General features: G+C 41.3%; 1 protein-coding gene across 1 annotated transcript in view; it reads left to right on the forward strand.

Moving 5' to 3' along the window:
- The window catches only part of LOC120527830 (membrane-spanning 4-domains subfamily A member 15-like), a 147,782-nt gene that overhangs the window by 95,040 nt on the left and 35,847 nt on the right, over window positions 1-16,895 (forward strand). The gene's annotated exons all lie outside the window — the stretch shown is intronic.

The following is a 16,895-nucleotide window of genomic DNA, read 5'->3' on the forward strand; positions in this document are numbered from 1 at the left end:
GGCCACACCGGTGCTCGACCAAGTTGAGGCAAGTCCCAATGGACTATTGATCTTCTTACATTGCTTTCTTAGGTAGCTTGCTTAACATTTCCATATTAGTTGGAATTTTAATGCGACTTATTCTGGTTTGCCATTTTTATTAGCTCCTCTAGAGCTGGCAATAAATTGGAATGCCAGTTCATACAATGGGCGACTCATCCTTCAGCAATGTAAAGAAACAAAACATTTTCCTTCTTTTTGCATGTGAAGGTTCATTTTTAATCTTGCACACAGCACAATATTGATACAAGCCAACTGATGTGGATTTAATAACAAATGCTGTTCAGTAAAATGTTCAGTTTTTCATGAAAAAGAGGAAAAAGTAATGTGCTGTTTGTGAGGCATTATATTTTATAATAGCTAACTATGTAATAGATTTAGTTTATTTTTTGTGAGTAACAAATAATATAACTAAGTGCTTTTTAAAAGTCACACTCCATTGCTGATAAGCATTGATGTCTAAAGCTTGTTTATGGCCTGATTTGTGGAGCGTGGTGTACATTTATTAAATACACAAATATCAACAAATTGTAATTTTTAGAAGCACTTAAGTCAAGTAAAATACTCAACTTAATTTTAATAGCAGTTTAACACATTCTTAAGATGATAACAGAAAGATCTGAAAAATAATACTCATGTATCAATTTCCAGTGATGTAAAGTCACGAATTATATTCACTTTTGTTATGGTTCTTGTAGATTATATATGAAATTGTATTTTTTTAAAGTGTTTTTAAAATCATGCATAAATACTTTTACTCTTTAATAATGTTTGCTTTGTTATTTTTTTTAACTACTTGCCTGTGCTCAAAGTTCACAGTTCAAAATAAGACTGCACAAAAAATATTTTGGTGGTTGCAGGTCATGATCTTATAGTCCAAATTGTTTTAGTAATTAATGCCATGGCTGTGTAGTTCACCCCAGCTATATTTATTTTCTAATATAACTAAATAGTATTATTACTATTATTATTTATACTTGAGTGGTTTCCACATTTTAAACCTTTACTTTTGCTGAATAATACTTTTACTTGAGCAGAATTCTTCAGTGGCCTTTACATCTCTGTCAATTTCCTATTAGGCTACACAAGGAATTAAGGGTGTCCTGTTGATTTTCACTGTTCTCGAGTTCTGGGTGAGCTTTTTCACATCAATCTATGGCTGCAAAGCAACCTGTGGAAACTCAGACCAGGTAATAATTCTACATAATATTCTTTAACATTTAGTTTTACATTAAGTATGTAAAAGCATTTGGCACCCTGCACTAAACACCTTATTGTTTTTTTAGCCCAAAGTGCTAAGCTTTCTTGTTTATATTTTTCTTACAGCCTATAATTATCATCCAGCAGAATGTCGACCCATCAGGAATTCCTGTTCCAATCCCACAGCAGACTACTCCTATCACACAGCCATATGATCAACCTCCAAATATGCCATCTTACCCTCCTCCATATGCTAAGTAAAAGTGAGGTTGAGCTAGATAGCACAGGACATTGATGACAATGACTGTGGAAAGAGTTTTGCCATCAAAATGCAAGCCTCATATCTTTATTTTTATTAATCAACATTTAACTCAAATATCTTTTCATTTATGTTGCTTTGCTTAAGTACTGATTTACTTTATTTTGATTGACACTAGGAGTCCTCACGAATCTCTATGGAAGTGTGTTTTCTGTTAAGAGATATATAAAGTACAGTGAATGTGTACATTTATTTTTTTACTGATATGGCGATTTCCTAGATGCCAAGGAGAATGACATTCACTATGCTGATATAATTTGATGTTTTAGCAAATCTTTCAATATCAGAAGAGAGTATATTTTGCCTGGAATTGATTTTATTAAATGTTTTCTCAGTTTCCTGTATTTGATTAATCTGAGGTAGAGTTATTGTAGATATAAATTTTGATAACCTCACTACCCATATCAACTCAAAAGAACATTTTTATTTCATCTTCCTCAACAACCAGATGACTTGAAGAACAAGGATTTTCACTTGATTATTTCTTGTAACCTCAAGGTCCAACTTATTTATACACACACATATATATATGGAGGAGGAGGAGGACGAAGCTTGACGGGAGTGGGAGTGGGAGTGGGAGTGGGAGTGGGAGTGGTGGTGGTGGTGGTGGTGGTGGTGGTTCTGCCGGCGCCGGGAGTGGGAGTGGGAGTGGGAGTGGGAGTGAGACAAGTGTGTTTTTGTGCTTGTGCTATTTTGGACTGTGTTGTACCTGTGGAGTTCGCAGGGAAGACGTGCCCCACAGGTGAAGAAAATAAAGCTCATTGTTTGTGTTTTTTACACGTGCCTCTGTGAGTCTGTGCCAGGTCGGGCATAATATAGTGCCTTATTGCACTGGCGTAGTCAGCAGGATTGTTGTCTGTCTTTTTGGGCTGGGACGTGCTTTTTAAATCGTGTAACCACCCAGCACAGCAGTGTGAGAGCTCATGCAGCACAGCGCAGAGAGCGTACCCGAGGGAGCAGCACGAGGCACACACCTGCACAAGCAGCAGCGAGCCACAGGAGGACCACCAGGAAGTCCCAAAGGATGCTGCGCCGATGGAGAAGAGAGGTAGCCACGCTGGCCAGCACCACGGGGTGCAGCAGGAGGTAGGTGACAGGCCCGGGGGTGATGGGCTCAGAGAATCTTGCTATGTGGTTTTGTCTGCCTACCACCTGAGTGGTGGGATACCCTTTGGTGGCCGGACAACATGTGTTCATGGTATGTTGCCAGAATAAGCTCTGGGGAGAGCGAGGCCAACCTGAATCTTTTATTTGGCCTCGGACAGCCTTCGGAGGACGAAAGCCCAGATAATCTCCACAGCATGGTGTTCCTTACGGAGGAGCAGGGAAGCCTCCCAGATGCAGGTAACAGGTGGGGGATGTGTATCGCTACCCCACTGACAAAGGAGAAGAGGCAGGGACGGCAAACCTCCACTCCACTCCTGGAGATTTCCCGAAGGGGCCTGCAGGGAGTGCACAGGACCTCGATGAAATTAACCTGATTCAGGCTGTGTCCTCCTACCCCTGCAGTGTTTCTTGCAGTTTTCCAAACTCTGCAGGAAGCCAAGGAAGGACTGGAGAAGAAGCTCAGCACACCGTTAGGTGTCATCCATGATTGGCTGAAGTGGTGCGGCACAAGATCCTCCAGCCTGTAGGATGCAGCGGTACAGGTGAGTGACGCCTGTGCCATATAGGGAAGGGCGGAGCGCAGCGGCAGTGGGATTGGTCAGTTTTGCTTGCCAAGTCGCCCCACCTCCTACACGAGACACAGCCACGATGACTGACAGCGTGGCAGAGGAGTTTGCAGGGAGGCAGCTGTCAAACAGCCTTGCATCAACTGCCGGCAACTGGTCTCGCGGGCATCCAAAGGGGTACAGACAGCACAAGGTCCCTCTTCCTCCCATAAGAGGACCCAGACCGTCAATGACACCCAGAGTAAGAGGTGGACCCAGAAGAAGAAAACAAGAACTCCAGACAGAGCGCAGCGTAAGCTCTTCTGTTTCAAGGCACTGGAGGGCTGCGCTGCAGAGGGGGGAGATGCCACGAGCCCTCAGCAGAGCGGATGAAGGGGCAGGGGTTTCCTTACCTCCTTCCGGTCCCGCTGGGGTCTAACTGGAGGGTATTGGCCATGTTATAACTGTGGCCATTGCGGTCACATCTGGGGATGTTGTCCAGTGAGGACGTCTGATTGGCATGTTGTGGCAACACCCTCAGACCTCTTGGATATATTTCCACAGGGCGGAGCCGTGGTACTGAGGATGCCATTTCCCTGTCTTGGAGAAGACCAGCCCCATGGGGCTCATCTGAGAGAGGAGCAATGTAGTGGACGGCCGGGTCCCATGCCTGGCCAGGACGCCCCTTCGACATATGTTCTGGAGGAGCAACCATGGGCTGCTCAATACCTACCCCGGGATGCTTGGTGGCAGCCTCCATGGCTGACGGTGGTGCCAGGGGGTGCTCCATGGCACCGTGTGCCCAAATGGACAAGTCTGATCAAGCACCTGGAGCACTTCCAGACGGGCAATAGAAGGTGCCAGCAACCACCACTTTATATATATTGTGAGAAGAAATACTCTCCAGACATTATTAAGGTTTGGTGCAGCCACCCGTATATTATATAATATTATATTCACAAGACTGAGTCACAAAACAGAACTGTCAGACTGGAGGTAAGATGGCAGTTTTAAAGGACCGGAGAGGAAGTGACATCATAGTAGCCGGAACTGGAAGTGATGTCATCCGAGGTGCCAGAACCGGAAGTGAAGTTGTCCAAGGCACCGGAACCTGGTGGAATTTCCTGGGATTGGTCTGCAAGGAACTGAGAAAGATAGTCAGAACACCCTTCCGCCCCCTGGCCTGATAAGGTATTATCATTACTCAGGCCTGTCTCCTATTTGCATGTGTGGGACTAAATATATATATATATATATATATATATATATATATATATATATATAAATAAATGCTGGCCAGTTGCTCTGTGGTTTTTGAATATGCACCAGTGAAGGTATAGTATATGCCTCTCCTTCACATTGACAACGCATTTAGTTTCACACAACACCACACTATATATATATGTCTGGAGACAGCCACAAGCGAATTTTGCTTGAAACTGGGTGGGAACAATTAGATGGCTCACTGAGTTCACATTTCTAAATGAATTCAATGCCTAATGAAGGCAACATTCAAAGTAGGTACAGTGATTTTGAACTGCAAAGAGCAGCTGTGCTCTTGTTAACCTGTTGTACCTAACACAAGGTAAGTAGCTGATTATGCTGACGAGTTGTAAAAGTCTCCAAAAAAACCTATTAAACATATAAATGTGTGAAGCATGTGCAAAGAGCACATTGCACATGTTAAAAATATACATAACCTGATGCAAGTGAGAAACAATTTTTGTAATATTAGATTATATGTTGGCATTTGAAAACATCAATGAACAAATGGTAAATGTGAATGAAACCTTGTTGCAGGTGCTGTGTGTATTCACTGTTACAATGATAGTGAAGGAGTCAATGTGAGTTTGAAATAATTGGCAGCTATGCTTGTGAAAATGTAAACTGCAATGTATGCCTTTGAATCAAGTGGTGATGTACATTTCAGGACTCAAAACACACAAATCAACAAAATTAACTAATGACAACAATAAAGCATGGAGAAGGCTGCAAAGCACCCACCTTCTGACTGTTGTGATAATAATGAGTCAAAGACATCATAAACATTTGGGGCAGCCACTCGTATATTGTTTTCCCTGCTGCAAAAGTTGAATTAGAGTAGCAGGATGTGTATAGAGCAGAGTCCAAAACAGAACTGATTATCAGAGACAAAGATGAAGGCTTTAAAGGCACGTAAAGGAAGTTACATCATCAAAAGGGCTGTAATCGGAAGTAATGTCTTCTGGGCCATATGTGACGTCAGTATAGGGCCCAGCACCGGAGGTGATGTTGCCTGGACCAGAAGTGGCGTCAGCAAAGGGGCCAGCAACGGAAGTGAACCTTGCAGGATTTCCCGGGAAAGGTTTGTAAGGGAACTGAGAAAGACCACCAGTGCACTTTGCTGCCCCCTGGTTAGATGTTTTATTACAATTACTCAGGCCCTTTAGCTGCCTCCTACTCACACATGTGTGACACTGTACATAAAAACGAGTAGCTGAGGGAAGTTAATATTACTGTCTAATTGGGAATGCAAACATGCCATGCCAGAATATAGCCACTGAATTTTAATACACAGTGATACTTAGAACACAATGCTTATCTAAACTCTGCTGTTGTTATGCTATATAGTGATGCAGTAGTCAAATGACAGAAATACTGTAGCAAACAGAAATCCTTCTCAAATGTGTGTAGTTATGGTGGTTTAAATGTGTGTATGTGTGTCTGTCTGTATTCACTGTCATTGCAATGTAGAAATTAATCATTAAGTTTTGATTATGTTGTGCTACTGAGCCCCTGAATGAATATGGACAGTTTTAGCTTTCTATTTCCTTTCAGCGTCAAGTTTCCTTTACTCAGTACCCGAACCCCAACAGTTTAGATTAGTGCATGGACTGAAGGAATTAGGTGTGGATGGAGCCATCTGCAGCGCTGGATTTCATCACTGTTCATTACAGATTTTGTAATGGGCTGTCCCCAGATATGTATTCTCATTAGTGAATCACATCTGGCCCTACGAGATTTCAAAACTCCCATCACAAAGTTTGGGCTCTGGAGAAAAACACAGATTTTACTATTAATTTCTTAGTTTGAATTTAGGGTGGGGTTAAATACTTAGACTAAAATGACTTTTATAAATAGGTAGATTACTTTGTATGCAGAAGAGTCAATCTGAAGGAGATTTAAGACTGCAAAGTGATGACAGGGGAGAGGGTAGTTAGGCAGCATAGGATGATGGTCTGTAGGATGACGTTGGAGATCAAAAAGAGGAAGAGCCAATGATCAAATGGTGGAAGTTGAAAAAGGAAGACTTCAAGGTTGAGTTTAGGGAGAAGGTAAGACAGGCACTGGGTGGCAATGAAAGTTACCAGACAGCTGGGCAACTACAGCAGAAGTAGTAAGAGTGACAGCAAAAAGGGTGCTTGGCGTGACAACTGGAGAGAGGAAAGAGGAAAAGGAAACCTGGTGGTGGAATAGGAAAATACAGGAGAGTATACAGAGGAAGAGGATGGCAAAGAAGAAGTGGGATAGTCAGATAGATGCAGAAAGTAGAAAAGAGAACAGGGTGACAAAGGAAGACTGCAAGGTTGAGTTTAGGGAGGAGGTAAGACAGGTGGTTGAATGGGGAAGTACAGGAGAGTGGTTTCATGCCAAGAAAGAGCACAACAGATGTAATGTTTGTTCTGAGGGTGTTGATGGAGAAGTTTAGATAACGCCAAAAGCAGTTGCATTGTGTCTTTGTGAACTTGGAGAAAGCATATGGCAGGGTGCCTTGAGAGGAGTTGTTGTATTGTATGAGGAAGTCAGGAGTGGCAAAGAAGTATGTAGAGTTGTACAGGATATGTACTTGGGAGGTGTGACAGTGGTGAGGTCTGCGGTAGGAGCAACTGATGCATTCAAGTTGGAGGTGGGGTTACATCAGGGATCGGCTCTGATCCCTTTCTTATTAGCAATGGCAATGGACAAGTTGACAGATAAGATCAGACAGGAGTTCTCTTGGACTATGATGTTTGCAGATGACATTGTGATCTGTAGCATATAAAGTAACATATAAATAAACATCTGGAAAGAATTTAGATATTGGTTTTGCTCCCACAATTAAAGCAAGTTCAGGATTAATAAAGAGTTTTTTGCTCAGAGCATTTCTGCAACAAAGTCCATTGCAGTTCTCTTGTAACATACTGGAATACCAGGAAGAGATGAATTTCATCATCTTCACAAAAGTAACATGGCATAAAGTGTAGTGATGTGTTGCAAAGAAAGATGTTTGTCTTTACATCTCAGATGACTCAGGAAGACTGGTGTTGTCTCTGGTCTTTGTATTATTAAAGGAGAGAGAATATCATTCAACAGAAGAAAAAATGGCTGCTGAACTTTCACATTGACCCTTTATAAGCTTTAGTTAGGGATGCTTTATTTCATTAAACAGGCAAGTGTTTAAATGTTTCTCGCGGAGGTGAGTCGCCATATGCAGCGTGTAAAACAGTTTGCGAGGGGTATCCCATGGAATCCTTAAAACAATACTTTACAATTGAGGTTAAAACACAATGAAGTAAGCAGTCTTTAAAAACCGACTTTTCAGTTGACGCACGACCTCGTGCACCAAACTGTTTTACACGCTACATACAGCAATTCGCATCCGCGACAAACATGCGTCTTCTTCACTCACGGACAATTATATGTTGCTCTCTCCAGAGTTTCATCTTTTCATTCACTTTCTGTTGTATCCTCAAACCCTCCCTTTTTAGACAACTGTGTGTGTTTCCAGATTTGTTCAACCATCAAAAAATAATTATGCGCTGTTTGTTATATGCGCGCGGTTCACTATTGTGTTGTATTTTGCTCTCTAGAGTTCCATCTTTTCATTCACTTACTGTTGTATTCTCACACCAACTCATTTTAGACAACTGTGTCTTTCCAGAAGTGTTTAGCATTCAATAAATAATTATGCATGAGATTGAGCGTGTGTCTAGGTGTGGTTAAGCCGTTGAACCCCATTCGGGCTGCAAACCATGGAATTCCCACTAAGTGCGACTCATACGCTCCCACTGGTTGCGTCCCTACCCTTTGTACACACACCCCTCCCACCTCACTACTACCGTGGTCGGGTGTCTTGGTGGATTATATATAGAAAAGCAGCCAACGACTCAAGTGACGAGTTGGAGGTGGGCACATGAACGGGCAGTGCATACTGAACGAGAAATCAGCCGACTAGCATGACGGAGGGAGCTGAATGGACATCCTTCTCTCCTCCCATTCCACACTCCGCAACTGAATGCCGTGCACCCCCATCCCTCCGTCTGGCAGGAGAAAGCGAGAAGGCGGTCCGCCAGTTTTTAGTCACGGACGATTGTGTGTTGGTTCGTTCCGTGCATTGTTACAATGTTGCTTTTCTTGCTGATTTATTACATTACCGATTTTTCAAATGTTAATTTTCTCCCTGTGCTTAAAAATCATTAAAAAACGGCCTGATTATGCAGCGTATGGTACGCCGCGGGTTGGCTAGTTATCATTATTACTGATTCCTCTAAGCTGGCTTAGATAGATAGATAGATAGATAGATAGATAGATAGATAGATAGATAGATAGATAGATAGATAGATAGATAGATAGATAACCCACATTAGAGCCAAAATCACCAAATTCTTTTTCCTGTCGTGTAGCATGGTGCGACGGAAAGGGGTCAAGACGCGTGACACCGAAGAGAATTGACTTTCATGCAGCTGACGACACCCATCACCAATGCTCTTACAAACATTGCATGAACTTTAGAAAATGCTTCCTTATAGACCTTTATATGGTGGCACACAATTGAAAGGCTTACATAATTTTCAGAGACAGAATTTCTTTAGCAGCATAGCTTTTGCTAATGGAATTTCGTGTTGCAGACTATTGTTTAAAGCATCAATGTCAGTGAGGGGTGGGGGGCTAAGAGTGTCAGATATAGCAAAGAATTTGACTGAGGAAGAAGACAATTATACAGCTCACATCAGGTCAAGTTTTTTTTTTGAAAATCTATTTTCCTTTTCTTCAATAACTCTATCCAGAATGTTCTCAAGCACTGGCTGGGAGTGCCTAAAGAATCCGAGTCAGTCTGACCAAGAGTGGAGAGAACAATATCTTCTATAAGCAGTTTGGTCATGGTTCTCTTTCTGTGTGCAGCAGGGGGTATCTGTTGATATTTCAAAATCCTCATGAACCATCTCCTCGGATATCTTTCAGTGCTTCCAGTGAAGTACTTGTGGCAGTGCTACCACTGGAACGACTCCATTTCCCAGCAGCCCCAAAGGTTATTGCCCTCATTGGATGTCTGAAACATGAGCAAGAGATGCTGGAGGCAAGAAAGGCAAGCGGGAAATTTGAAAAGGGAACGACAAATCAGCAAGAATGAGGTCTGTGTTGCTGTGAACCCCTGTGAACTCATTTAAACATTGGATCGCTTCTCATAACAATGGATAGAATTACTAGTGCCTGCCTGTTATGTGAATAGTGGTGGATTTGTCGTCATGTGTCTTTGGAGGGAGTACACCCACAAATCTCACCCCTCTCTAACTCAGGACTACCAGTAGGACAGTTTAATTAATTTCTTACAGAAGCTGATCCCGGGATTGTCATTGTCATCTTTACTCCATATCGTTATATTTGATTTTACACTCAATATATTTTTCACTCATTTGTTTGAGTCATGTCTCTGTCTGGGAGTGTGTGCAGGTTGTTCCAAAGCTGGGTGTGTTCCTGGAATCCACCCCCAAAAAAAATAAATAAATCACCGTCCTATCAACAGTATGAATCTGAGCTGCACTGGACTGTTACACACTGATGACCTCCCCAGCATGACACACATACTGTATGTAGACTGGGAATTTACAAGCTTCAATACACTAAGAATTTTTAACGAATTTTCCAACACTTTTCAACAAAAGGATGCTTCCTAAACTGTACTAGGAGCCCTGCCTCTGATGCAAATATCCATAGTAGCCCCACTGTCTTCAGAAACCTCAGGCAAAATGTACAGGATAGCCTCCTGATTCTCACTAAGGCTTTGTGTTACATCATAGTGACCTGTCTTCCAGATTTCCAGTAACCTTTTAAGTGAGGGGCTATTATAATTCTGGACTACATAAGAATGAAGTGACCCAGAGAGGCCAAGGATGTTTTTTGCACATAGTTTCCCCTGAACTGCATGAATCACTGCTAAGTACAGTTAATGGTTATGTGCCTACCAAGCTTCTGTTGCAACAATGCCTGCACTCCACTCTTGTCCCCACTCATGACTGAGGCCCCACCATAACATTGGCTGATTATATTATCAGGTCAGCAACCCTAAGTGGACATGTGCTTGATTATTTAGTTATATATTATAGCATATAGGTTAGTCAAGTCCAGCACACCAATCAAAAACCGTATCACTATTGACAGATAATCTGTTTTATCTATCTCAAGTCCGATCACATTTGATACAGAATCCAGGAATGTCTGCCTTTTCATATTTCATTTTCATCTTTTTCACTTCATGCGAAACTAAGCTGGCAATAATCTCATTTTTTATGTTTTTTTTTATGTATACTTTGTGTTTTGAGGAATGTTTTTGCTATTTCAGTAAGTTTTGAATCCTTGGATCCTTGGAGTGTATATTCAGATAAATTAATGAAAAGACCTGCAGAGATGTCTACATCATTTCTTGTGCCAGACTGGATTGGATTCCGTGCTTCCACGAAAAGAAAGCTCATTCCCCTGTGCTTTTAATGTAGTATCAATTTTGCTTGACTTGTGTTTCTCCCAATAAGCATGATATAGTTTCACCAGTCACAATTAAACATAATGAGGTGCTACTTGTGAGTCATTTCTATCTCTCTGGCAATAAAATTCCCCTTTGTAAAGGTCGTAGTGTTTGTTGGACAAAACAAAGAATACAAAGGAGCTTTTGTAAAGGTAGCTTTAAAACACAGGAAAAGGCTGACTTGCAGTTCGCTGTAGTTGCTGTGGTGTGTCGGTTAAAACACAGGAACCAATTCAACCATTGCAGGAATATTGCTTTAATATTGAAATGCCATAAATACACATGAGATAGAACAACTCTACAGGTAGGTTTAGGTAGGTGAGTGTGTGGTTCTAACAAGACCAACAACAAAATAAAACAGTACATTTATAAATGTTGTTTCATTATGCAATACAGAAAACGTCCAATAGATGGCACTATAGCTACCCACTATATTTAATTTGCAATTACAAACTCAATGTGGCAGCATAACAGGTTTATATCCATATTAATCGCATATTCATCAGACCACTAGGACAGCATTTTTTCACTTAAGAAACATAGCAAAAGTTAGACCTCTTATATCATTGAAAGATGCTGAGAAATTAATTCACGCTTTTGTTTTCAATAGACTAGATTACTGTAACGCACTCCTCTCAGGACTACCTAAAAAAGACATAAATCACTTGCAACGAGTGCAGAATGCAGCTGCTAGAATCCTAACTGGGAAAAGAAAATCCGAACACATTTCTCCAGTTTTGATGTCACTACACTGGTTGCCTGTGTCATTCAGGATTGACTTTAAAATACTGCTTATGGTTTATAAAGCCTTAAATAATCTCGCATCTATCTTATATATCGGAATGCCTGACACATTATATTCCAAATCGTAACCTTAGATCTTCAAATGAGTGTCTCCTTATAATTCCAAAAGCTAAACTTAAAAGAATTGTTGAGGCGGCCTTCTGCTGTTATGCACCTAAAATCTGGAATAGCCTGCCAATAGGAATTTGCCAGGCTAATACAGTAGAGCAATTTAAAACACTGCTGAAAACACATTACTTTAACATGGCCTTCTCATAACTTCACTTTAACTTAATACTGATACTCTGTATGTTCAATTCATCACAACTATTCATAGTGGCTCTAAAATCCGTACTGACCCCAACTCTCTCTTCTGTTTCTTTTTCCGGTTTCTTTGTGGTGGCGGTCTGCGCCACCACCACCTACTCAAAGCATCATGATGCACCAACATTGATGGACTGAAAGCCAGAAGTCTACGTGACCATCATCATCAGGTCCTTCCATGAAAACCCTAAATACAAAGAGGACTGCTTGACATATGTTAGGTAGATTGCCCAGAGGGGACTGGGCGGTCTCGTGGTCTGGAACCCCACAGATTTTATTTTTTTTCTCCAGTTTTTGGAGTTTTTTTTTTTGTTTTTTCTGTCCACCCTGGCCATCGGACCTTACTTATTCTATGTTAATTAATGTTGACTTATGTTTATTTTTTATTGTGTCTTCTATTTTTCTATTCATTTTGTAAAGCACTTTGAGCTACATTTTTTTGTATGAATATGTGCTATATAAATCAATGTTGATTGATTGATATTAATACACAACATCTCTTAAAGAATTAATGTAATATCCCAATAATTTACAGGCTGGGTCTATATTAAACAGAGTATAAACATCTTCTATTTAACTGAATGGTATTGAACATATTTATGGTAATAATAAATACTAAGTTATGTAAAATATTATCAGAACAGTTTCCTCTTTAACGTTTAATACTTTACTTCTAAACATGTACATAAGAACTTACATTTGGTCAACAAACAAACAAACTTAAACTGTCTTTAGCGTCTCCAGTAGTTCTGGCTTTCACATGGTACATATGTCAAACTCACTGAACGCTCTGCTAGCTTTTACGCGACTGTGCCTCAGTGCCTTAAAGACACACAAGCCTATGTCAAATTTGACTCAAGGGTAGATTCTGTAAATAATAATAATTACCACCAAGTCCTGTCACAAATGTATTATGCAGAAAAAACATCTGTTACAGATTTGTACATGAAAGTATTTAATTGTTGTTTTCTTTTGCCATGTCATTACTGGACAAAACAGGGCTCACTGAAGGCAAAAGAGTATTCAACATCTCTGAACAGTAACAACTAGAACAACTCTGTGTATGCTGAATATTTAATGTCAGGGGTCCTTTTTATGCCATCATTGATAATGCAAAAATGGAAAACAATGCTTACTTGAGTGCATATAGTGTATTATCGTCAAGGGTAAAATTTACACAGTCTAACAGTTTACCCATAAAGTTTACATTAATTTCACTGATGAATTGTTTTATTTATTCATTCTTTCAGTGGTACTCCTTCTCCAATTCCTTGGAAACTGCTATGACCGAGACAGTTAGCTTGGCATTCGATTTTGAAGCATCATATCTCCAAAATCAAATGTCTGTTTTCGACTTGTAGTCCACAGCTGATTGGGTGTTCAGTGGTTGACTCGCCATGTCTTGGTTCTATGGGCCAATGCTTGCCTTGCATTACAGGTTACTGAGGTGCGTTCACATGCTCCACAGCACGTTGGACCAAGGTGCAGTATAGACCCCTAATGGCACAGGATGCCCAGTACAATAGACTGGAGCCATTAAGCAAAATAAAAAGCACTGACAACTGTTGTAGCAGACAGAGGTGTGGTCCACCTCTAACACCCTCAGGTACCACTCCAAACACCAGGTAAAAAGTCCACAGTTATTATTTATTATAATAACAATGTGCACCAAGCACTCTGCACTCATAAATCACAAACAAACAATCCTCCTCGCCCAGACACTTCGCCTTCCTTCCTCCCAGCTCAGCTCAGTGTCTGGACTGGCCCATAGTCCTTTTAGAGCCCCTGACCCGGAGGTGTTCCTGCCCAATCAGTCCACAGTTCCTTATTCCTTCCGGGTCAGGGTAAACAGTCCTTTTCTTTAACCCGAGAGCACGTCGTTTTTTCCTGTCACGTGACCATGATGCACTCCCGGGTCATAGGGCACATAAGAGCCTACAAGCCCCCCTACAGCGACGCCTGGTGGCCCACAAGGTATCCAGCAGGGATGTGTATAAACACTACATAGTCCATGATGCCCTGCTGGAACTCGGGGCATGATCATGCTGTCGGGAGAGCTCCTCCTGGCGGCCTGGGGTGAGGGCCAGAGTAAAATGCCGGCAATCCACCACACTGTAAAACATGTGGGTGTGGTGTTTACTTCATCATTTTTGACATGGGTGTGTATGTATGGGACGGGGAGGGGGAATGCAGGTGATAATAGAATTTTGAGGAGTTCATAAGCTTGTGGTGACCCTGATGACAAAATCAACAAATAACATTTGTAAATGCTTAATATATTCTTCATTATATTAGCTCTGTAATGAAATCAAAAGTGTAATTTTCAAAAAGGTTGTTTCGGTATTAGGTATACATGGGTTGATTAATCATTTTATACCATAAATGTCAGACAGCTGGACCTTGTTTAAGAAATCTATGACAGCAACACATTATAATTTTAACATGGTTTGATTTAATATTAAGTCATACAGTTTTAAAGCTAGATATCACATAAAAAATTTCATGTTCATGGTACATATCCTTTAAAATTGTTTTAACATAAAATGGTGTAAAGGATCAAAAACCAAATTAGACTGATTCACCTGATTTGAAAGAGGTAGATGTGGCAAAAATATGTCAGATGAAAGGATTTCTTCCAGCTAAACAATGTAGCTATTAACATATACTGCTATTAAAATATACTTGCTGCAATAACTGCCACATTGGGGGAGGACAAAAATGAAATAAAGGCAATGTAAAGAAGAATGCAAAGGATATTAGGAAAGATATAAACAACATAAATATGACAAATAAGAAGCTGTTTCAGGATATTAAAGACTCAGAGAAACGTTCAAGTAATCACTTTGAGGCAACTTTTAAAGCAATATTAGAAAAAAATAGACGCAAATGCAAGCATTCACAACACGTATTGAAATAGTCGAAAAAATGGCTTCTGCTGCTGACAAAAATATAACAGCTACTAAATATGAATGCAAAGTGCTTGGAGACAAACTAGCTTTGCTGGAAGATGGATATAGAAGAAATATCAAAATTTAAGTTCTCCTAGAAAACCGTGAAAGCCCAAACCCAGTGAAATTTATCGCTGAATTATTTTCTAAAATAGTTGGAGAGGACTTCAAATTAGACACTGGGATATCAGCAGCTTACTGTATTAGATAGATAGATAGATAGATAGATAGATAGATAGATAGATAGATATAGATAGATAGATAGATAGATAGATAGATAGATAGATAGATAGATAGATACTTTATTATTCCCAAGGGGAAATTCACATAATCCAGCAGCAGTATACTGATACAAAGAAACAATATTAAATTAAATAGTAATAAAAATGAAAAATAAAAAATGTTAGCATTTACTCCCATGGGTGGAATTGAAAAGTCGCATAGTGTGGGGGAGGAACGATCTCCTCAGTCTGTCAGTGGAGCAAGACAGTGACAAAAGTCTGTCATTGAAGCTACTCCTCTGCCTGGAAATGACACTGTTCAGTGGATGCAGTGGATTATTCATTATTGACAGGAGTTTGCTTAATGCCCATCGCTCTGCCGCAGATGTTAAACTGTCCAACTTTACTCCTACAATACAGCCTGCCTTCTTAACAAGTCTGTCCAGGCGTGAGGCGTCTTTCATCTTAATGCTGCCTCCCCAGCACACCACCGCGTAGAAGAGGGCACTCACCACAACCGTCTGGTAGAACATCTGCAGCATCTTACTGCAGATGTTGAAGGATGCCAACCTTCTCAGAAAGTATAGTCTGCTCTGACCTTTCTTACATAGAGCATCAGTATTGGCAGTCCAGTCCAATTTGTCATCCAGCTGCACTCCCAGATATTTATAGGTTTGCACCCTCTGCACACAGTCACCTCTGATAATCACAGGGTCCATGAGGGGCCTGGGCCTCCTAAAATCCACCACAAGTTCCTTGATTTTGCTGGTGTTAAGATGTAAGTGGTTTGAGTTGCACCATTTAACAAAATCTTTGATCAGATTCCTGTACTCCTCCTCCTGCCCACTCCTGATGCAGCCCACAATAGCAGTGTCATCAGCGAACTTTTGCACGTGACAGGACTCCGAGTCATATTGGAAGTCTGATGTATATAGATTGAACAGGACCGGAGAAAGAACAGTCCCCTGCGGCTCCCCTGTATTGCTGAACACAATGTCAGACCTGCAGTTCCCAAGACGCACATATTGAGGTCTGTCTGTAAGTCCACAATCCATGCCACCAGGTGTGAGTCTACTCCCATCTCAGTCAGCTTGTCTCTAAGGAGCAGAGGTTGGATGGTGTTGAAGGCGCTAGAGTCCAAAAACATAATTCTTACAACACCACTGTCTCTGTCCAGGTGGGAGAGGGATCGATGTAGCATATAGATGATAGCATCCTCCGCTCCCACCTTCTCCTGGTATGCGAACTGCAGAGGGTTGAGGGCCTGGCGGACCTGTGGCCTCAGGTGGTGAAGCAGCAGCCGCTCCATGGTCTTCATCAGATGTGACGTCAGAGCAACAGGCCGGAAGTCATTCAGCTCACTAGGACGTAATACCTTTGGGACAGGGGTGATACAAGATGTTTTCCAAAGCCTTGGGACTCTCCCCTGATCCAGGCTCAGGTTGAAGATGCGCTGTAGAGGACTCCCCAGTTCCAACGCACAGGCCTTCAGCAGTCATGGCGATACACCATCTGGACCCGCTGCTTTGCTGGCACGAAGTCTTTTCAGCTCTCTGCTTACATGGGCTGCTGTAATTGTGGGTGGGAATGTCTCACCTATGCTGGTATCAGCAGAAGGATGGTTGGAGGATGCAGTACTCCGAGGTGAGA

This window comes from Polypterus senegalus, chromosome 1, assembly GCF_016835505.1.
Source record: "Polypterus senegalus isolate Bchr_013 chromosome 1, ASM1683550v1, whole genome shotgun sequence".
Taxonomy (NCBI): domain Eukaryota; kingdom Metazoa; phylum Chordata; class Cladistia; order Polypteriformes; family Polypteridae; genus Polypterus; species Polypterus senegalus.